Source organism: Pseudorasbora parva, chromosome 20 (assembly GCF_024679245.1).
Source record: "Pseudorasbora parva isolate DD20220531a chromosome 20, ASM2467924v1, whole genome shotgun sequence".
Classification (NCBI taxonomy): Eukaryota; Metazoa; Chordata; class Actinopteri; order Cypriniformes; family Gobionidae; genus Pseudorasbora; species Pseudorasbora parva.
The window spans coordinates 26,794,336-26,817,117 of record NC_090191.1 but is presented as its reverse complement, the minus strand read 5'-3'; the positions used below and the strand labels follow the sequence as shown (position 1 = coordinate 26,817,117).

Here is a 22,782-nt window from a genome sequence, read left to right as displayed (position 1 = left end):
CTCTTAAATGAGTGAACTCTTCTCTATCACACTCAAACACTTCCATCAGACACTCTTCTCCATGGTCAGATTACTAACGAATACCCTAGCTTCAATGTTTCCCAGCTCCAGGTATTTACGTCCCCGTCGGCTTTGCGCCAGACGGAGCCAAGTGGCTTATAAGTACGAGATATGATTGACCTTTTCCTCCTTGATCTCGGCTTCTCAATGGATTTACAGAGCTGGCATCCAACAATGTGCGTTGCCCTTTTAACCAGGATTTAGATTCAGCTCTGTTTTATCTCTAACTAAGTTCAGAAGAAGCACCGAGGCTGAATCAATGTCACCCACTCGTGCCTGTGCAAATGTTTTAATTTGCGCAAACTGAGGGAATAATCAAACGTGCTCACCTAAACGGCATGCTCTCTAGAAACTGATGTAGTAAATCTTAAGCAATGCTCTGCCTCTCTCTCATATTGTAAGGAATCTAATTTAATCTGATTAATTTTAACGAATCCTAAATGGCCTTTCCTTTCTATCTCATGTGTAGTATTGAAAGGTCTGATGTAGTGAATCCGATTCATTCTAATGAATCCTAAATGATCACCTGGTCTGATTCATTGTAGTGAATCTGATTCATTCCAAATTAATCACATATGATTCTCTCTCTGTCCGCACTGGGATTCATTATAGTGAATCATTTTATCTTAAAGGATCTTATGTATAATTGGAAAGTCTGATTCATTCTATTGAATCAGCAATGAAAAACGATTCACTGATGCAACTCAGCACTAATTCATCTGTTCAAGTTTAATATTGTTAACCTAATTGAGATTCATTCATTCATGCATTCATACATTCGAATTCAATTTGAATGGTTCAAAAATACAGATTTTCTTTATTTATAAAAAATTTCTTAAATGTAGTCAAGTTTTGAGCTTAGCAAGCTACAATTTCCTAGAGAGTTTGCCAAAACAAATGAATAAGAACTGAGTTTTTTGTTAAGAATATAGGGTTTGACAGGATCGTAGTTCCAGGACCACGTTGTTCTCAGAAAAAATCAGCCAAAGAACTATCTTACTTGGCCACCGTGCAATCTCTCTATTAGTTGTGGTTTGTTCGTTCCTGACCTCAGACTCTCCAAAAGTTTCGGGTGTTTTTACATACTGAATGTGACCAGTGTATTTCACACTCAAGCATATGATAATTATATAATCCATTCTCAACACACAGTGCTGAGGGGCGTTTGACAGTCATCACCACACCAAGGGCCTGAAATAGCATACTGATCTACTTCCTGCACCTCTCAAGAGATTCTTCAGACATGTAGCATAATTGTGTATATTACACTAAACAATAGAAGGCTGCCATGGGAGTAGGTTGGGCAATAAATAAAAAGTCCACCCACTTGCAATCCACAGTAACATAGCAACCAACCTATGGTTTTCACTGCCAGAATGTCATAAGGAATTTAATTGCCTCGGTTTCTTACCAATCATTTAAACCATAAAATCTCACGGCGGGTTGCTTTGAAAGACCATCGATGCCATTAAAAACCACAGGTTTCCTCGAAGGGGCTGATGGGGTCATTAGATGTACGTTCGGGCAAGTGCAATAGGCTGATCAATGTTCTGCAGATGCTGAGCAGAGGCGTGAGAGTCATAGCTGTCTTCTGTGAATGCCGACATGCTGTCAGCGTGTGTCTGTTCGTACGTACTGAGCAACAGGTGCTAAACAGCCCTGACTGCATTACAGCCACCTGTCTGGATCCGGCAGCACAACAGCATGGTTCTGTTGGACCCGCTCCACTGAATGTCAGTCACCAGAGAAAACGACAAACTAAATGTGTCTTTCTGACCAGCTGTGTGCACAGCAACAACAGCGTGGCAGCGGTGGGGGGCGGAGGGGAAAGATTGATCTGGCACCGGACCCACGGACAGGCGTGTGTGTGTGTGAGAGTTAGTTGCTATGGTTTCTAAAACTGATGCTCATATCTGAGCATTGTGTACAATACGTACTTCATTAGAGTGTGTAGGGCGTGAATGATCCTCATGAGAAAACGTAATTTGTATGAATTTGTATGATGTGATTCATACGTAAATGTATGATTTTTAGAAAAAAGTAAGCAGGTCAACACCTAAAACTAACCATCAACAAGGTGTATTTAGATCATACAAATTCCTACGAATCAGCCAAATAATCAAAATATACAGTTACAAATTGCCATGAAATTGTGTTGGATTGATCTCAGTGGAGATTTAGATTTGCTGTAGGGAAGGGCATTGGGGACCAGGAGCAACTATTAAAAAATTATCTCTATGATTTATTGTGAATACAGTTCAGCAAAAAGAAATACAAGGGGGAAAAGAAATCTTTCACCAGCATCCAGTTTCTGTTTTTCAATAGTTCCTTTTTATAGTAGCTTTAGTTTTTTATAGTAGCTTTAGTTTAAATTACTTTTTCCAAACACACCTGTCATTTTTCTTAATTCATGCAATTACTGTCTCTCTTTACTTGGCTTAGATGGTTTGTTAATTTTAGTTGTTTTCTTAAATTTGTGTGCAGTTCTTCTCTGTTCATTTGTTATTTTTTATTTTTTTACGTTCATATCTAATGAATGCGTCTCTGTATATTATCTTAGTTTGTCATTGAGATATATATATATATATATATATATAAATCATGGAAACATGAAACAAATTGCAGCTATAAGCAGTCTGGGGATATCAGCATAATTTGGTTCGGTCACTTTTCCAGCGTTTTGGTTCAGGTCATGTCCATTAGTCTCATTTGTAGTTGTGATCAAATGCAGAAAAAAAGGGAGAATTCACTCAAGCAGAAAAGCTTTGTACCGATACACCGTGAGCCCTGTCTCAATTCAGTGCAGATAAGTCTACGTTCATTCATATTCATGAATTTTGTTTTTCATTTGCATAATTTAAAAGGCAAATGTTACTGGTTCACCCAAAACGAAGATGCAAAATCTAACACGACCAGACCACCGTTTATCTTGTCATGTTTGCCTCATTTCGTTTATTTGCCTCAGTTACGTTAATAACGGTTGAGTCTAAAATACAAGTAGATAAATAGAAAAACTTCACAGTTAAGAAAGAGGCAAATGTTCTTACCTGAAATTCATAACCGACAGAACTGTCACAGGAAAATGTCAGAAATCCATTAAACTCTTCCGTCCCAAAGGTGTCAGTGCAGAGGTCAAAAGAGTGTCTCTCTGTTTCACAATGTCTCTGCTTTTATGTTATTCTCCATGAGGGAAGCACGTCATCCAGCTAAGTTTTTTTTTTTCTGTGTGCAACCCAATGATCGTCTCTGACAGTCTCTTATGTGTCAGAAAGTTTCCTCAGGTATCGGATCTCTAGTTTTTTACGTTCCATGTCTTACTCTCAGTTCATTAGCTGCTGTCTTCTACTCTACTCTGCTCATTCTCTCCGCTCTTCTATCTGCGCGCCACATGCTCTCTGCTTCTCTTTCAGTTACTCGGTCTCTTTCTCACCCCTCTCTCTCTCTCTCTCTCTCTCTCTCTCTCTCTCTCTCTCTCTCTCTCTCTCACCTTGTGACTCCTTTCTTGGTCTATTTATGTGTATCTTTTCTTCTTTCTCTCACAGGTTCTCTTTACACCTGTCTCTCTCTTTCTTTTTCTATTTCTTTTCTAAAGTCTCATGCTTTACGTCTGTCACTCTCTCTCTCCCCGAGTTTAATTGGCTGTGGTGCACCTGTGGCTGTGATTGGTTGACAGATGAATGACTTGAGCTCTCTCTCTGTGATGTGTGTCTCAGAACAGCTGTTGACCAATCACTGACCCAGTACGAGCTTCTGGTTCTGACACGGAAAACTGCTCAATTTGAGCCCAGGGCAAAGGATACTAAATGTGAGGGTTGTCCTTCATGTTTCGCTGGTAAATATGCTCAAAGGAAAGAGGGAGGAATGGCTTCTTTGACTCCAGTGTTCAGTTGAATTACCTATCTGATAACATTACAAGCAATTAGGTTTTGTTTGCTTTGGTTCTGGCGGATGGCCCTGCCATGACCCTTTTTGGTGGCTTTTATTTAGAACTGTTTGAGCTTTTAGAACAGTAAATGTTCCTGAGCTTGGGGTATGACCCGTAATGCAAACACAATTCGGCTTATTTACCCTAGAGTGGATATTTTAAGGGACAGATGAAAGTGTATGTGCGTATGAGGGATGTTGTGTAAAAGTATGATACATGGATCAGAGAAACCAAATGGGTGGGTGGTGAACCCATTGCCTTCCAACGAATGCATTTGTCAGGGTAATACCTACCTACAACCTTTATCTTTGCCAACAAAATGTCTTAAGGCACCCACACACTACAAGATAATCAGGCCGATTTTAGCCCCAATTATCTTGATGGGTCTCCAGATAATTGTATCAGATTTTCTTTAACGTCAGTGCTGCACAGATCTCAAAACGTAAATATCCAACATTTACGATTACGATTTACGACCACCTGTTGTGTGTGGGGAAAATGCACACACACACTCTATAGTCACGTGGAATGCAACTACCCAATCAGAAAGCCAGCTGACGGATAACGGAAACGTAACACGACTTCATTCAATTCTTATTTTCTCAACTCTTCCCCCCAATTTTCTGCAAAAAGCAGTCCAAACACTATTATTGCAATTTCTTCTTGCCATACGGCATGTTGTTTACTCTAAAGTCACATTTTAACTGTATTCACAGTTCACACTAGTTGTTTGTTTTTTTATAAGAAATTATATTATTTAGTAAATATAATTTAATTTCTAATAAAAAATTTGTGTGTGTGTGGACACAAATGTGTATAATGGTATGGTTATTAAACTGGTATTACAATGTCAACATGCGACCTGTGTCCTTGCAAAGAAAATGGCTTTAAAAACATAGTAAACTATTTTTTATTAAAAATTTAAAAATGCAGATGTGGTTTAGGGGTAGGGGTAGTATAGGGGGATAGAATATATCATTTGCACAGTAAAAACCATAAAGGAATATCTACATAATGATAGGTGCACCAACATATTTTGGTGCAGTTTAATATTTCAGCGGAAAACACTGTACTTTTTTCAGATTTCTTTGATATAAAGTTCAAAACAGTAAGTGATATATATATATAATGTTTAATTTTTTATCAATTTATTGTCCTTGCAGAATTAAATTTCTTTTAACAAAATCTTCACCCTTTTTAACAGTAGTGCTTAATACATTTCTTGTTTGATTTAATGTTTATACTGTTTTCTACACTGTAAATTTAAAAAAAAAAAATAATAAGTTACTTGGTTGCCTTAAAATGTTGAGTTCATTGAAATTAAAGAAATATAATTAATATTAAAGTTTTATTATAATAATATTACAATATTATAACCAAAATTAAAGAAAAGTTAATATAATGAACATTTTTGAGAATCGACAACCTTTATTCAAATATTATTAAAAGATTTTGTAAGCATATTGGGTAATTGTGTCTTTTATTTGTGATGACGCGGTAAAACATGCCAAATTGTGCTATTTTTATGATTTATCAAATTTTTATGTGGTTCAGATACAATAATATTTTGAGTTTCTATTAGTTAAACCAATTTCTTTCATTGTAACAACTCAAATTTGTAATTTCAATAAACTCAAAATTGGAAGGCAACCAGGTTACTTACTTTTTTAAGTTACCCCAACAATATTGTTTTTTTTACAGTGTATAATTTCCTTGTGTATATTTGTATATTTTTGTAAATTGCTATACTATTCATTAAAATCAAAGTCTTATAATTTAGGAACATTATATAACATTATATAAAACACGTTATATACTTATTTGCAGTATCGTTTTTATCTGTTGCTTCTAAGTGTTTTTCAGCTACCCACCACCTTTTCAGACCATTAGTCAACAAATCTTCTGTAAACACTGCACGTGTTAAAATGATTGCAGGCACAGAGGTGTAGCTTTAATTCAACAGAGCTGAGTGCTCGCTGAAAAATGACTCGCTTAGAGATCATTTCACGTTCCAAGTCATTTCAAATACATATTTCTGACATGACTGAAAGTGATAATATCTCAGTGGGTGAGTTGTTTACTCTGTAATTAGTTCATTCATTTTCAAAATGTTAATCCATCCGGGCTGATATATAGACAGTATGTGAACATGAAAGGCGTTATTGAATTTACTGGGTAATGAGAATGATTTTTCACCGGCATTTTGACTGCCTCTGGAACTTTGTTATTGCCATTGGACAATGTTACTTTCAGAGCCACTGCATATATGGACATTTACATTTTAACACTACTCAACTTTGTACTCGACGGTTGGTTATTGTTGCCTCAAATGACTTCCAGCCACTTTGTGGACACAAATGGCTGTCAATGTGAAAGACTCTGCAGTTTGCGCATTGAGGACCACTTTGTGCATTTGTTGGTTTTGGATGTAGGAATCAACATGAAGTAAACTCTAAACCTCTTTAAACACAGATAAGGGAAACATGGATTGCTGGACATTTGCTGCCTGCTGATAAAGCACAGTAATTATATCAAATATGAGCAGCAGGAGATCCCAAATGAAAAAGGACAGCACTTTAACCCGTCAAAATTACCTAAGATAAGGTCAGAGTTTTTGGAAAAGAATGGTTATGATTACACATAGCAGCAGAGTACAGAATATAGCAGAACACTGTAAACATTCCTACATGTATTATATATAGAAAGAAGTAAAAGAAAACAATATAAAGAAAACTATATGATTTTATAATAATAAGGTTTTATTAGTTAATGCTCCTTAATGCACTATAGGAGTCATTAACTGGCTTTTTTAAAAGATCAACTTATGATGTTAGCATGATTTTTACATTCAAAAACATCATAATGAATAAGTAATAGGCTTTTTTTTACCTTGGATTTGAGGCTTTTTCCTGGAACGCTCGGTTTTTATGGGTGTGCCACACTGGAGACTTAAACACCCACGGGTAGGATTGGATATAATTTGCATATTTTATGAGCTTCAGCTCCCCTGTCAGTACATGTGGGAATTGTTTTGAAAGCGTGTAGGAAAACGAAAACCAGAATGATTCGTCCCACAGGGCTCGTAAAATGTCTTTATCAAACAAACACAATGATTTCTCTCATCCACCTGCGATTGATTGGAATGTTAGTTATTTATTACTTGATCGATCGGTGGGTATAATCGTGAACCATGCACACCACACTCACATGCGCATGGCTCACTGCAAAGTCAGACAAATCAGCATGTTCTAAACTTCTACGATTGTATTTTTCCTTCAAATATCAAGTCAAGAGAGGGAACAACGCACCTCAAGAAAGGAATGTTATTTCACTATTTATATAGCCATCTGCAGGCCGGGTCTGGAAAACATATAGCCCTGTGACGTTGAACTTTGCGATTCTTGCCCGTACATGTCAGAGTCTGATCCTGAATCGCAATAAACCAACAACACCACAAATAAAGGATTCTTCCGCATTTGACAGCATGCTGAGGTATGTTCAGTTAGACACATACACATAATCAATACGATCTGTAACAATGCAATATAGCCTACTATCACATAAAAAAAATGTTTTTACTCACATTAGTGTGTTGTTTCATTCATTCATGTTATCTCATCCTGTCTGCAAATCCAGTCTTGTTTACAAACGAATCTGTGGTGAAATGAAGGAACAAACACAATGTATTCCACACAATGTAAGACAATGTAAATGAATGAGAGATAAATCGGTTGGATATTCATTAAAAATAAAGTTCACCATGCATTCATAATATTGGAATCCGAATGACGCTTATGCAGTATGTTTATTGTTTAGAAGTTGGAACCAGTTTAGCTCTATGTCATGTCAGCCACAAGTCGGTGGGCGGGGCTACAGAATCAGGCGTTGTTGTTCTAATTCTGCTGAGGCGGTGTTTCACCACACGATGATGGTGGCATATTCTGAGATCGATCATTTGCTGAGCCTGGTGTCAATAAAAGCTTCCCTTTGACTAACAATGAAGTTTTTAGCTCTGGAACTTGCAGGATATTCTTATATTACCATGACCTTTTATATATATATATATATATATATATTAAAAGCTCATGGGAAAGTTAATTTCTTAATTCATGAACACTTTACCTAACAATACATATGTACTTACCTTAGTAATAACAGTAAATGATGCATAATTACATGCAACTGACCCTCAACTAAACCCTAGTTCTACCATAACCCTAATAGTAATAAGTTCTATAATAAGTAATAAGTATAAGTAATAGTTAAAATGTAGTAAAATGACACCGTAAAAATAAAGTGTAACCTTATAGAAAAGTGTTTGTCATGTTGTTTTGGGTTTGTTTCCTATTCTTATCCTGCATTCCAGGAAACCCTATGTTTTTCCGACCTTCTACCCGTGTAAATGCACTGGAACGGGCATTAAACCCGTGACTTCCCACCCCCGTGCTAGATCGATGTACTCCAAGTTACGAGTTCTGACGTCACATAGCCTGCAAAATAACAATGGCAGTCCCTACGGATGCACTGTTCATGGAAGTCATATATTAAAAACCAAATCATTTATTAAAATAAGGTATTGCCCTAACGTTATTTATCCGCAAATGTTATGCATTGTCAGCTTTTCTAGCATTAGCTTGTTTTCATTGAGTGCAAGGATAAATTAATAACATACATTTCCAAATATACTCTGGCCTTATGCGCTGTTTTTTCTCCTCTGTTTTCCTCAAATAAGCAAAGTAAGCACCTTTGGTGATAGAAATGATTGTAAATGAGCATAAGCCCCATACGGCCCGCATGCTTTGTTTACATCTTGCTACTGCAATTTCTGTTGCTCAGGAAGTTTGGCGTGACTTTGCCTGGAAAGCTACAAAGTCGTGGTTTAAACATGTATCTTACGGGCTCAAAAACCAGCCTGGAACGCACATAGACAGTAAAAGAAATGGACAGAGCGACCCCATTGACGTCTACGGCGAAATAATGAAGTCAACCTAGGGGCACTCACTTCCTGATGGCTGAGCGAACTGCGCAGGCTCAGACTGAGCTTGACGACGTAGATGTGACGTGAGCCTCCTGTCTGACCGCTGTAGGTCTTCTAGTAGTTGTGGAAAGTGAAAGCTGAATCACGTTGTTTAAATATTTTCTCCCGTTGCTTTTGGCTCACTATCGGCTTCTCCCATTCTTTCCCCTTGACTTTATGTCTCCACGTCCCCCTGACTGTCTCATAGACAGTAAAAGATTGCCTGCGAGCGTCTCCTCCTGTCTATACGGTAATTTCTCAACTGTGCAACAGAGTCGTGTTGGTTATGACGCAACCGTTAGCCTATTTTTACAAAAACAGCTTCTGCGGGGCGATAGTGTAAGATACAAGGTAACGGAGCCTTATATGCATTGTCGTGTTTCTTTAGAAATAAACAATGGACAAATGGAGTCTTTAAACGTCTCAGATGTAAAGTTATTCACTGTCAAAGTGACTCAAAAATGAATGGGAGTCAATGGGATGCTAACAGCAGGTGATGGCTTGGTTAGCAATGGCAGCCCCTAGGGGTGGAACGCTTTCCGAGCGCTAGATTACCCCCTTGGGAACGCAGCATTAGTTTATCATGTTCTGTCATGTCTTCCTGGTTTGTCATGTGATTTCCTTGCCCTCATGTGATCCTGCCATGTGTTCTGTTGTCATGTTCTCAATTGTTCATCGTTTAATCATTGTTCACAGGTGTCCTCTGTCTAGTCATTAGCCACTGTGTATTAAAGTCCTCATGTTTGCCATGTGTCCGTGTCTAGTATTAAATGATGTTGTAACCCATTGTTTGAGAGTGTTCCTAGTCAAGTCTGTCTTGAAGTCAAATCTGTTCTTAGTCATGGCAAGCCAAGCCAAGTCTTTTGTTTATTATGTTTTGGATCTTTCCTGAATAAACTGCATTGGGGTTCTGCAACTTGCCTCCAGTGGACCTATTTGTTTGCGTTACAGACACATTTTTAGAGATATCAGGTACGGTCTTTTTTTCCACCTTGCTTAATTACGGTTAGCTAAAACCGTCTTGCAAGCATTACATATCCTTCATGTCGTCCTTAATTGATCAAACTATACATTTGCTTGCAAAAGCAGATAATGCAGTGTGTGATTTATTTCTCCTTGAAATCAAGTTCAGTTAAGCTACTGCAATAAATAACTTGCGCAATTCTTTACCCACTAATTACACTGATTAAACAATCACTCCTCTTTAATGGTTAACACATTTTAGAGAGACACTAACTGAGCTCAGGCTTTAGCAGAGGGAGTGAGAGAGTTTGAAACACAATTTAAAAACATATTCCTGTTTGTGTTACTCTGTGATTTCACAGAGGTATCTGATATCTGATCTTTGCACATCTGTCACGGTCTCACCAGGCTCTCCCAACACTACCACTCTACCAGTACTAATCACCGGCACCTTCACATACAACTCAGTTCACTCTTCGTCAGGCCTAGAACAAGGACACAGACTGTGATAGTCACCGGAACCGCAGTTCCTGTGATACTTCTCAAGGGAACTTCCAAGCTAATCTTACCTGTGTTTCTCTCTTGTATCGCCACCGTGAATTGGATACCGTCTGAGTTGGGTGCTACCCCAGTCCTCACTCTCCACTTCATACATCTCACACATCCTCTGGAAACCTGCAAGAAATGCATCAGCCTTTGCCTTCATTCTACGAACTGTCATCACTCCATTTACTCACCTGCTCATCCCCTTACCCATCCGTGTTAAATAAACCTTTGGATTTTAACTCACCTTTTTCAAATGATATATCCTGACATCTTCTTATTAAATAAATGGTTACACTTTATTTTAATGTGACGTAGTTACATTGTACTTACTCAAATAAGAAATGAGTAATATTAATTAACAACATGTACTTTAGAGTTACAGTTAGGGTTTCATGTAGGGTTAGTTATTTGTAACTGTGCATAATATTACTGTTGTTATTATAGTACGTACGTGTAGTAATGTGTAACTGTCACCTTAAAATAAAGTGTTTCCAAATAAATAAATGTATTAATTAAAGGTCAATAATTCAGCTTGACAGTTTTTTTTCTTTCTTTTTTATAAATAATTATTTTTTTATATTTTTCTTTCATGTTACTTTACATTATCAAAGCATCATTATATAAAATAAAAAGAATTAAAAAGAAGATGCAAGAAAAGGACAACAATGGTCGTGTTGGTTTCACATGTTGTTGTTATTGTTTTTTGTTGTTGTTGTTTTTTTTTAAATAAAGGTTTTAAAGGGTTAGTTCACCCAAAAATGAAATTCTGTCATTACTTACTTACCCTCATGTCGTTCGACACCCGTAAGACCTCTGTTCATCTTCGGAACACAAGTGAAGATATTTTTGTTGAAGTCTGATGGCTCAGACAGGCCTCCATTGACACCAATGTCATCTCCTCTAAAGCAAAGCAAAAGTTTTTAGCATTTTTGGAAATTTCATGTTCATGTTTAATTTCATGTTTTTACCACGAAGTGGTGCTGCACTGAATCTTGGAGCAAGAGGTGTGGAAGAGACATATAGAGTTTCATAACAATCAGCGGCGTAGCACCAAATTTTGGGCCCTGGGTACAAACCATCTTGCTGGGCTTCTGACTTCTAAGGGCACCCCCCCGACCCCCCCTCCCCCTCCCTCCCCGCCTCGGGCCCTTGTTACTCGGTACCCTTTATCCCCCCAGTCCGACGCCCCTGATAACAATACACCAATGTGTTAATAAAATATAACATTTTACAATAAAATTCTAAATGACCAGTACAGGGCAATGTTTGCCTCGGCATGCTGCATCGAATTTAAAGAGACCCGTTTTAACCATTCAGAGGTTATCAAAAATGTATATTTTTCATGTATCCTGGCCACTATGTGGCACTGTACGATGCAGGTACCCTCAAGTCATGGTTATCATAACACAAACCAAGTTTGGTCAGAATACGTCATATGGTGAATTGTTTTGAGCCAAAAAAAAAATTGCCGGAAAAAATTATTTTGTTTCTAGCCTTTATAGTTCAAAAGTAAACAAAAGTGAAATTAGACAGTTGGTGGTGCTAAAGGGATTGAGTTAGAGACTCCAAATGTACTATGGTGACAGTTCAGACTGCCCTCTATATGTGAACCAAATTTCATAACTTTACCACAAGTGGTCCTATGGCCTACCACAGACTTCATGAGCGGAGGTAGAAATGGAATAATAATAATAATAATAATAATAATAATAATAATAATAATAATAATAATAATAATAATAATATGGCAATGGATACAATAGGTGCCTACGTGCATTCAGTGCTTGGGCTCCTAATAAGCATTCAACACGTCATTAATGTAATTTACACAGTTTCTTCTTTTTCTTAACTAAACTTTTCTTTGCTTCCTTTTTGTACTTTTTACGGACAGCGTGACTCATTCTTGTTCTCTTAAAAGCTGAAAGTAGTCGTCATCCCATCTCCACACACCTCCTAACAGAGCTACTTTTATCGAACCTCTCTCATCTTTCTCTCTCCTTCCACCCTCTTCTTTCGTGAAAATTTAATTGAGTTTTCTTCCCATACCTCTAATGTGGCAGAGGTTTTGACGCTGTTGCCATTTCAGTATGTGTGAAGAAGAGCAAGTGTGAAGCTTACAAGCAGCTGAACACTTGCTCTTCTTCACAAGTACTGAACTTCACAGGTCACTTTAAGCATCCTTTCCCTGTAGTTACATATACTACATGTGAATGACATAATGTGTGCCATAATGTTGTTTTTATAATCACAGTTTATTTGTTGCTTAATTATGTTGTGTGTTGAGAAATGCCTGTAATGGAGTATGTGTTTGTTTGTATCTGTCTCTCCCAGGCAGATGCAGCGGTGCAGAGACAAATATAATTCTTTAAGCAGACTTTTCAGATGTTTTTCAGATGTTTTCAGACACATTTTCATAACAGACAGTCAGACTGCACATACTATCTTACACACTGTTTTAGGGATGTCCAGATCTGATCACGTGATCAGAAATCGGGCCCGATCAAGTGGTTTCAGTCGGAATCGGATGTTACCTCCCAATCAGGACTTGGATATATATGTTTATATATTCTCATAATTTTTTAACACATCTGTAGTTATGCGCTGGCATAGAGTAGACCCTTTTGACTCCACACAGAAACAGCGATGCGTGCGGCATGACATCCCTTTTTATGCAGAGACGCTATTGGTTAAATCCCTGGCAAAGTAGAACTGGGAAGCAGCTTGAAGCTGAAAGCGCAAGTATGTCTGCGGTCTAGAGGTATTATAAAGTTGATGACGACAACATTGCGATAGCAAACTTTGAGAAACTCTGCATCTCTTTGACAATGGAAAAGAGAGACACGTTGATGAAAGTTGAAGAAAGATGAGGGGAAATGAAGAAAAGAGATGATGAAAGAGATATAAAGAGAATAGATGAGAACAGATGAGACAGGACATAAAAACAAGGAGAAAAGAGATGGGGGGAGAAAAGGAAAGGAGATAAGTGGATAGATAAAGATAAGAGGAGACTAATTACTAAGAGAGAAGAGGATAAATGATGAGAGAAGATGAAAGAAGCAATGAGGAGAGACAAGAATGTGAGACAAGAAGACAAGATCACACGATTGAGAGGAGAAGAAAGACGAAAGGCAATGAGAGACAGAAAAGGAGGAGATAAGAATTGACATCGATATGAGGAGAGGATAGATTCGAGAGGAGAAACAAGAAGATGAGGCGAGAGAAGTTGAGGAGAAAAGAGAGGACAGACAAGAATATCATACTGATTATAAGAGGAGATATAATATACTAATGAGACAAGGAAACAAGGAGACAAGGAGAGGAAAACAGAAGAAAGACATGGAGGAGAGGAGAGATGGAGGAGAGGAGAGATGAGACAAGGGGAGGCTAGATTAGTGGAGGAGGTGACGAGGTAGGGAGAGGAGAATATAGAGAAGAGACAAGGACAAGATAGAGAGGGAGAAGAAGTGTTGAGGAGAGAAGAGACCAAAATAAGACAGATGGGAGAGGGATGAGGAGAGAAGGGGGAAAGAGGGGATCAATGAGAGGAGGAAAGGAGTGGAAAAAGAAGGAGATAGTAGATGATAAGAGAAAAGTGAGACGTGGAGAGGAAAGAAGTGAGGACAGAGCAGGAGTAGGGACAAGTAGAGGAGAGGGGAAGAGAGACGAGGATGAAAGACAAGGAGAAAGGATATGACAAGGAAAAGGGTAAAGAGAGCAGAGGATAGATTAAGAGAAGAAGAGAGAAAGACTAAAGAAAAGAGGATAATCGATAAGAGATGATGAAAGGAGCAATTAGGGGAGACAAGAAAGTGAGACAAGGAGACAAGACCAGGAGAGACAGGGATGGAAGGGAAGAGGAGAAATAATGATCAGAGGAGAGATGCGGGGACAAGATGAGATGAGAAGATAAAAGGAGAGTCAGAGATGGAGGAGAGGAGAGGAGAAAAATGAGAGATATGATGAGAAGTAAGATTAAGAGACGAGATACAAGAAGGTTGGACAAGGTAACAAGACAGAGAAAAATAGAGAGGAGAGACAGAGATAAATGAGAGGAGAAATGCTGAGCCGGGGAGAGAATAGATCAGGAGAGGAGATACAAGAAACTGAGACAAAGAGACAAGATAGGGACAGGTCGGACAGGAGAGGAAAGATAAGGACAGACAAAGGTGGAGGAGAGGAGAACTAATGAGCAGAGGAGAGATGCAGGGACAAGATGAGAAGAGAAAAGAAAAGAAAATGAGAGATGAAAAATGAGACAGAGACACAAGCTAGGGAAAAACTGGGAATGATGATTAGACAAAAGTAAAGGAGAGATAAGGGGAAAAAAGAAGAGATAAATGAGATGACGAAAGGAGCAATTAGGAGAGACAAGAAAGTGAGACAAGGAGACAGATGAAGGAGAGGAGATGGGACGATATGAGATGATTTGAAATAAGAACAGCGACGGAGGAGAAAAGAAAAATGGATGAGAGGAGGGGTCCAATTAAGAGAGAAACAAGAAAATGAAACAAAAAAACAGGCAAACCGATAAGAGGAGAGGATATGAGGCAAGGAGCCAAGACGAGAAGAAAGAGGAAAAGGAGAGGCGAGAGGAGAGGAGAGGAGAGGAGAGAAGGGCTTGATCACTTCACCTTCACCTATGCTCATTCATTTTGACGCTCTCTGACTCTTTCATCTGTGCACTCAAGCAGTTTCCACAGAGATCGCCTTCACTTGTCCTCCCTCTGTCCTTTCATATCTCACTCCCTCTTTCTTTTCTCGTCTTTTTTCTGTCTTTGACCTAACACTAAAAATGGCAGGGACTCAAAAAAGACCAGTGAATTCAACCATTTCTCACTTTCACTCTTTGACATGCTCTCAGCATCCACCATTAAGTCTCTCTCAACTCACACACAGACACACAGCAGGCCTTAATTGGGTGACTGGGTTTTGAGAGCCCAGCAGGCAAAATGCGCTGGGGGAGAGCGATGTCATATTTTACTCACTTAAATCACTAACTCCTTCATTTATCTAGAAAGACAACAGCGGTCACGTGTATGTGTATGTATTTATGAGAGTCAGTCGGATAGATTCTGATTGGATTTAAAAGGGGTTTGGATTTTGGATTTATTGCGACTGGCTTTGATTGATGTTTGTGGAAACTTAAAGGGCATATTGCAGGTTAGAGCCCCCCAGTGAGTCAATGTATAGAAAAATAATGTAGGAACTAGATTGTCTTTCAAATATACTTATAAATGTGCTACTAAGGCTTCCGGAGTCGAATTTGTGAGATTTTTCTTTTACTTCTGCATCTGAAAAAGGCATTAATGAAATGTAAGCATTTCTATTACCAGCACATAATTCAAAACTGTTTTGAAAAATTTGAGACTGTGTACATTTGAGTAAATGTAGATCATTTGTATTCATCAATGTTGAAATAGCAACCTGGTCTCACAGATTTCCGTGAAATCAACACGGATCCTTAACTCAAAAATCTGTGGTGGTTTCACGCAATCGCCGAAAAGTCAGAATCCGTGGTCCACACACTGATTCCCTGTTCCAACACTTTACATTCGTCAGTTTGATTCAGTCAGCATCATTTATTTACATTTCTTTTTCTTCAGACACGTTTTGAACACGTAACTCAATCCCTTCCCTAAACCTACCCATTTGTGTATTATAAAAAAAACAGGATATAACAGGCAGATACACAGATACGGCAGGCACAATTTATTCAGAAACTACAAATATTTCAAGTGTTCCGAGGCCAAACGATTGATTTCTGTGAAGGAAATCCCCAAAAACGATCAGAAGCGTCGAGTCCATCCGGCGAATATTAATACATTTCAAATATTGCCGCCGGAAGAAACGTCAGGTCAGGTTTGACAGCATTGTCTGTTGTATGTCGCGTGACCAATTGCGTCATTACGTCAGCTTTGATTGTAAAATGCCATTGGCTCTCGTGTGTCTCGTGACCGATCGCGTCATGCTGTCGTCTGCATCATTTGAATCATGAGAAATATGAACGAGTGCGTGTGTGGAGCGCGATCATCATTTCAACGATTAAAACATTTAAGAAGACAACTACATGAAGATATCGTATGACTTCAGAAGACTTGGAATGCAACATGAGTTAATACTTCTATACTGTTTCTGGTCCGTTTTTGCAATAAATAACTGTGACTGTACATTTAGCTGCCTGTTATGTGTTTTATATTGTTGAGTGGCCTATATACGACCTATATTGACGTTTTAAAGTCATGCGCCCTCTAGCTGGCGTAAAAATAATGACAGTGTCGTGTTACGTCTGATGTCATGAACTGACGTATGACTGTCGAACCGGGGATTGAACCACCAACCTTCCAGTTTATGGACAACCTTCATGAACCACTGAGCCACTGCTGCCCTATTTTAACATTTTGTCCTCAAAGTTGATGTGTTAGAAGCAGGGATAAGGATTTGATCAAGTTTAATGAGGAACAAATTATGATGGCTAGGTCAGAGTCTCCAAAACTGCAGCTCTTGTGAGATGTTTCGGGTCTCCAGTGTTCAGTATCTATCAAAAGTGGTTTAAAAAAGGAACAGTGGAGAACTGGCGACAGGGTCATGATCCATGTGGAGAGCGAAGGCTAGCCCATGTGGTCCGATCATACAGATGAGCTAATGTAGCTCAAATTGCTCAAGAAGTAAATGCTGATTCTGATAGAAAGTTTTCAGAATACACATAGCCGCATAGCCACAAACCAGTCCAAGTGGACAGCCAGGTGCATGTGTGTGGTGTCATGGTCCCTGGGGAACATATGGCACCAGGATGCACTATAGGAAGAAGGCAAGCCATTGGTGAAAGTGTGTGATGCTTTGAGCAATCTTCTGCAGGGAAACCTTTGGTCCTGCCATCCTTGTGGAAGTTACTTTGGCATGTCCCACCTACCTAAGCATTGTCGCAGACCATGTGCACCCTTTCATGGATGTATTCCCTGGTGTCTGTGGCCTCTCTCAGCAGGATAATGCTCTCTGCCACAAAGAAAAAAATGGTTCAGGGATGGTTTGAGGAGCACAATGAGTTTGAGGTGTAGACTTCAAATTCCCCAAATCTCAATCCAATTGAGCATCTGTGGGATGTGCTGAACAAACAAGTCCGATCCATGGAGGCCCCACCTCGCAACTTATCAGAATTAAAGGATCTGCTGCTATCAACTTGGTGCCAGATACCACAGCACACCTTCATAGATCAGGGCTGTTTGGCAGCAAAAGGCGATCGACACAATATAATGTTTTGCCTGATCTTTGTTTATATATATTTATAGAAAAAAGAATGCACCCTATTTTCATAAGTTTCATAATAAGGAAATGGTGTTTAAGTGTATTCAGTCTATTTGAGAACACATACACACACACTTTCACTGATAACTACTGAAGGACACAATAGGGTGGGAGAAGTCAAAGCCACATAAACATGCACACACACACCTGTCTGTGTGTCATCTGTCACTCAGTCCTTGTATCTGAAGGACACTACAGATAAACCTGCATCTCTTTGCCGTGTTATTGTGTGTGTGTGTGTGTGTGTGTGTGTGTGTGTGTGTGTGTGTGTGTGTGTGTGTGTGTGTGTGTGTGTGTGTGTGCGCACGTGTGTGTGTGACCTCCCTCTGACTATTGTGTTTCAATCAGTGGTCCTTGTGAAAAAACACACCTCTTTCTACGCAGGTGGCCTGCTGACGTGGCCTCTCTTCTTCTTCAAGCCATCTGGAAATGGCACAGTTTCATTTGCCACATCACTCAAAAAAAATGTTCCCATAAACCTGCACGCAAGAGAAGATCAGCATTTGAATGCGAGGCTGAGATTCAGGTTGTCATTCGCTGTTACACATGGCATGGTTTGACTGACCTCCAGAGTTCCTTGTGAGCGTTGTGAGAACGTTCGAAAGGAGAATTGGTGGGGGCACTTAATGGTATTTAAGTGTCATCTATTTTGGACTCCATGAGTGAATAAGCGATTCAAAACACATATGACCCTTCTTTACACACACCCACACTTACTCACTTGGTCACACATACACGCATACACTCCATTCCCATTTTATCCTATTTCCTCTCCTGTTTCCTGGGGCAAACAGGGCAGATTAATCTTGGCTTCATGGCTGGTGAACCGAGATAAACAAGGTATGGAAACCATGTGATAGATAGTGATTACTGGCCACTGAGTCATTGCACACACACACTTGCACGCACACACACACACACACACAACAGATTAACATACTATTTATTAAAACCAAGTCACATGATCGAAGTTTAAAAAAATAAATGAGTCTTCCTGAAGCTGAAGCAGTAGATCATGATGTTAGAAACAGACATCATGATCTACTGCTTCATGCAGCTTAAGGAAGGCTTCATTTATTTTTGTAAGCTTCTAGGTTGTGGTTTTGATTCCCAGGGATATAAAGTGTGTTATCTATCATATCATGTGATATGAAGATAGCATAAAGTAGCATTTAGCTTTACAATGCCAGTACAACCATATGGGGACAATGTGTCACATAACCCTACTACAATGTGAAAAATGTTTTTTTATTATTCATCCACATAATTAAAAAAAAAACGTAGTATTCACTGTACAAATGAATATGGACATAAATTAAGTTAAAACTTCCCCCTTCTGACCATCATGATCACGGCTGTGTTCTTAAGCCAATTATGGCACAAAAAAAAGTTATGAACAAAAAATGCAGTTGAAAATGCAGTTGAAAAACAGCCATATAATACAACATAATACATTACAAACTTATTGTCACACTAAGCTTGTTAGTTGCCGCCATCTTTGAAATTGAAATATTTCGCTGACTATAACCAAGTCATAATTTTTAAGCATTATGTCAATCCTTTACTAGCCTAGAAATGTAGACGCACCCTAGCAGCAGCAAATCTAATCTAATCTAAAGCCGCGAGTGTCGTCTAGCAACTCTCAATACCTTCTAAACTGGAAAAAACTAACTCTGGTCAGGCCAATCACATCGTGTATAGAGTCGGTGGGCGGGGCTTAACATAATGACGGCCGAGTTGCGTTTGCGTGCTTCTAGTAAACACAGAAACTGGCGAACGGCGGTCTTTCGATTCAGCTTTGACCGCCACTCTGGAAGACTTGGAGTTAAGCTTTTCTCTGAGAAAAGAACAAAGAGAAGAAGTCATTCTTAAAAAGGGAAGATGTGTTCGTAGTTTTGCCGACCGGATACAGCGAATGTTTAATCTGTCAACAAGCTCTGCTTCACCTTCTTTATTGTTCTGCTATCCTATCGCGTGCAGAGGGAGTTTTAAAGACAACCGTTTATCCCGCCCCTCGGATTGAGCCCTGTCAATGGCGAGTTTCCAGACCCAACATCTTGATGTGGGTCTGGCTTGTCAGGCTAATCCTTTACACCAGTTTGACGTTTTCATGTGGATTTATGGACATGCAAAATGATTGACAGGTTAATTAACCAATCACAGTGCTGTGGAGGCAATGCTGCCTCTCATGTAAAAAAAAAAAAAAAATTGATTGGTTGGTTTATAGGCTATTTGATGTTATGTTATACTTCTTGCTTTAATTTTTTATGTAATGTTTGCTTTTATTTGTAATTAGTTTTTTTCTGATATATTAAATCATTTATATTTTTTTTTTTGGTTTTTTGAGGAGACACAGCCTATTTTTATTCCTCGTACAAACACTGTTACACGCACATACATATTTACACATTCTTTTTGTGGAAAGATTTTTCCCAGAGTGGGAATGATTCGAGCCCAGATGACAGTTTTCTGCCAGTGTGGTGCCACTCAAACAGACAGGAAGTGCAGTGCTTCTGCTCGACCATGTCCATCTGACTGCTCTAATTCAATATGTTCCGGCAAAACCCAGCAGAGCTAAAGGTTAAAACCTTGTTGCCATTTTCATAGGAGGATACTGACCTAATACGGGCCAGAGGCACACTCTCTGCTCAAATGTTGTTTCCTGTTGAGCACGTTTTACTTTATTTTCAGTGGAAACAGAATGACTGCTGCAGGCATTAAAAAGACAGAGTGGCTTTGTTTCTTGCGATAACTAGGGGAGTTCATATCTTTAATATTTAAACAAAAAATTATCATCATTTTATTTCTATTTTAATACTTATTTTTACTTTATTTTAATATATATTTTGTGTATAATATTTAGCTAACTGCACTAAAAAAGCTTTTTTCAAATATAGATTGAGTGTCAATCAGCAGGATTTTACTGAGTTCTTTTGAAAGAAGAATGTTTTAGAAAAAAGTACCTACTCACCAAGGCTATTTCAGGACAGGACAGGAACGTAATGGAAACGTACAGACCCTAAACCTTTGAATAGTATACACATTTCATTAAATATAAAACATTCAAATTTATAAACAGAACCCATAAGAAGTAATAACTTGTACTACTGATAAAACTCAATTCTGAAATTTGAACTGTACTGCAACCCTATTCATTGAACTTAAATGCTACATGTGATAGACATGAATAATAGCAAAAAACGTGACTTCTTGAAGAAAGATCCCCAATGTGCAGTTTGTTGCTTCACTCCTGGCATTAGTAACTGCATCAGGCTGAACAGCTCTTAACTGTATTTTCTTGATTTGACTGAATCTCTTGAGCTTTATTCCTCTCATGCTCACACACTTGTTCTGTATTGCTCTTGTGAGTAGCTATTTTGAGAAATCAATAATAATTCATAGTGAAAATTATTTCTAATGGGAGTTATCAAAGGTTTATCTGTATGTTGCCTGAGCAACAATCCTTGGAAGATGCACAGATTGGATTTTAAGATTTTAACAGTCAATAAGACAAGACAAGAAGCAAGAGCTGGAAGCGTATACTGCAGATCTGTCGACTCTGGGTTCAGTGCATTGCTGATTAAGCTCAATCATCAGCATTTTGGGAATAATCCACCACACAAAAAATATATTTCAACTTGTCCTTTTCTTCTTGAGCAAATCTCAGTTGGCATTTATGTGAAAGGGTGTATTAACATTTAAAATAGTGTATTAACATTTAAAATAGTCAATAGTATAGTCACAAGGCATAAAGCAATATATGTTATGTATATGTAACATATATGTTAATATATGTTTACAGATCAAATCATACAAAAGCTTTAACAAAATGATTGTAAGTGCTTTTATAAAATAATAAGCTTCATATTTGTATGCTATTTGAATGTATTTTATCTACAGTAATATATGGGTACTTATGTGTACTAGAGTATATGTCCATATGTACAAGTTATTGTGTATTTAAGAAAATGAGGGGCGAGTCAAAATATTTTTTGTGGTAATCAACATCATGTCAAAAATGCTGTTGACTGAGAATAACTTGAATCTAACCCAGAATATTATTTTAAGGCAGGCACACTACATTACTAAGGATTGTTGCCATTTCATCTTTTAAGTCTGTAACACAAGCAAGAAGTTGTCTGCACCTTCTCTAATCACATGTCTGATTGCGCACTAAAGAAGTGTTATTTTTCCACAGAAGCTTTTCTCCTGTGCAGGTGATGCATGCAGAGCGTGTGTTGGCTGCAGTCACAGATAAAGGCGATGCATTATAGAGCTCAGCTCCTCTGTATTTGGCAGTCAGGCTTTGCAGCATACTGAAAGGTGCTTATACATTTTAAGTGGCCCCAGTATGCCAATATTTCACTCAGGCAGAATAACCGTCTTAATGCTTAATATCCAGCCATCCATTGAGCACGTTTCCGGTGTTTTAACGTCTCCTTTGCAATGATTTTACAGTCTGAAGAGGGAGAGAGTTGGGAGGCCCAGAAAATGGTGGAAGACAAAAACCTTTCAGTCACTTAATTACATGCAACATTAAACCAAATCAGGGTGTTAAGATGCATTGTAGTTCTTTATTTTGCAACAGCAAGTCAAAAATAGCACTGAAATAGCCAGAGAATGAGACTGCAAAGGCAAAAAACCCAAGATGTTGATGGCTATCTGCACTATTGCTGTTGACCTGGCGTCTGATATTGACAGATAGAGTGAATGAACAGCAAATGTCTGCCCAATAAGGTCTGCCTGCTCACACTGACAGTGATGAAATTGAGTCACTGAGCTGTTGATTTGTAGAAGTTCCTATTTTGATGTGGTACCCGACTATGGTGGCTGATCACTGTTTGTAATACAACTCACAAGTCAGTACTCATTTGCATAAAGCTCAGTTTTTTCTGACATTTGTTGCTTCAATGTTTTCGTCTTATATGCTCACCAAGGCTGCAACTTTAATCAGAATAAACAAGACCAA

At 38.5% G+C, this 22,782-nt stretch overlaps 1 protein-coding gene across 3 annotated transcripts in view; it reads right to left on the bottom strand.

Moving 5' to 3' along the window:
* drd4-rs (dopamine receptor D4 related sequence) overlaps positions 1-17,453 on the bottom strand; it is a 36,269-nt gene extending 18,816 nt beyond the window's left edge. For 2 of the 3 annotated variants that reach the window (XR_010899519.1, XM_067427081.1), the window contains exon 1: positions 3,108-3,395. The gene's annotated coding sequence lies outside the window, so the exon portion shown is untranslated. Of the gene's footprint in view, positions 1-3,107; positions 3,396-7,568; positions 7,640-10,534; positions 10,641-11,295; positions 11,412-17,421 lie in introns of those variants that run through there. The other variant, XM_067427082.1, reaches the window with a different exon arrangement.
* Positions 17,454-22,782: the final 5,329 nt, after the last annotated feature.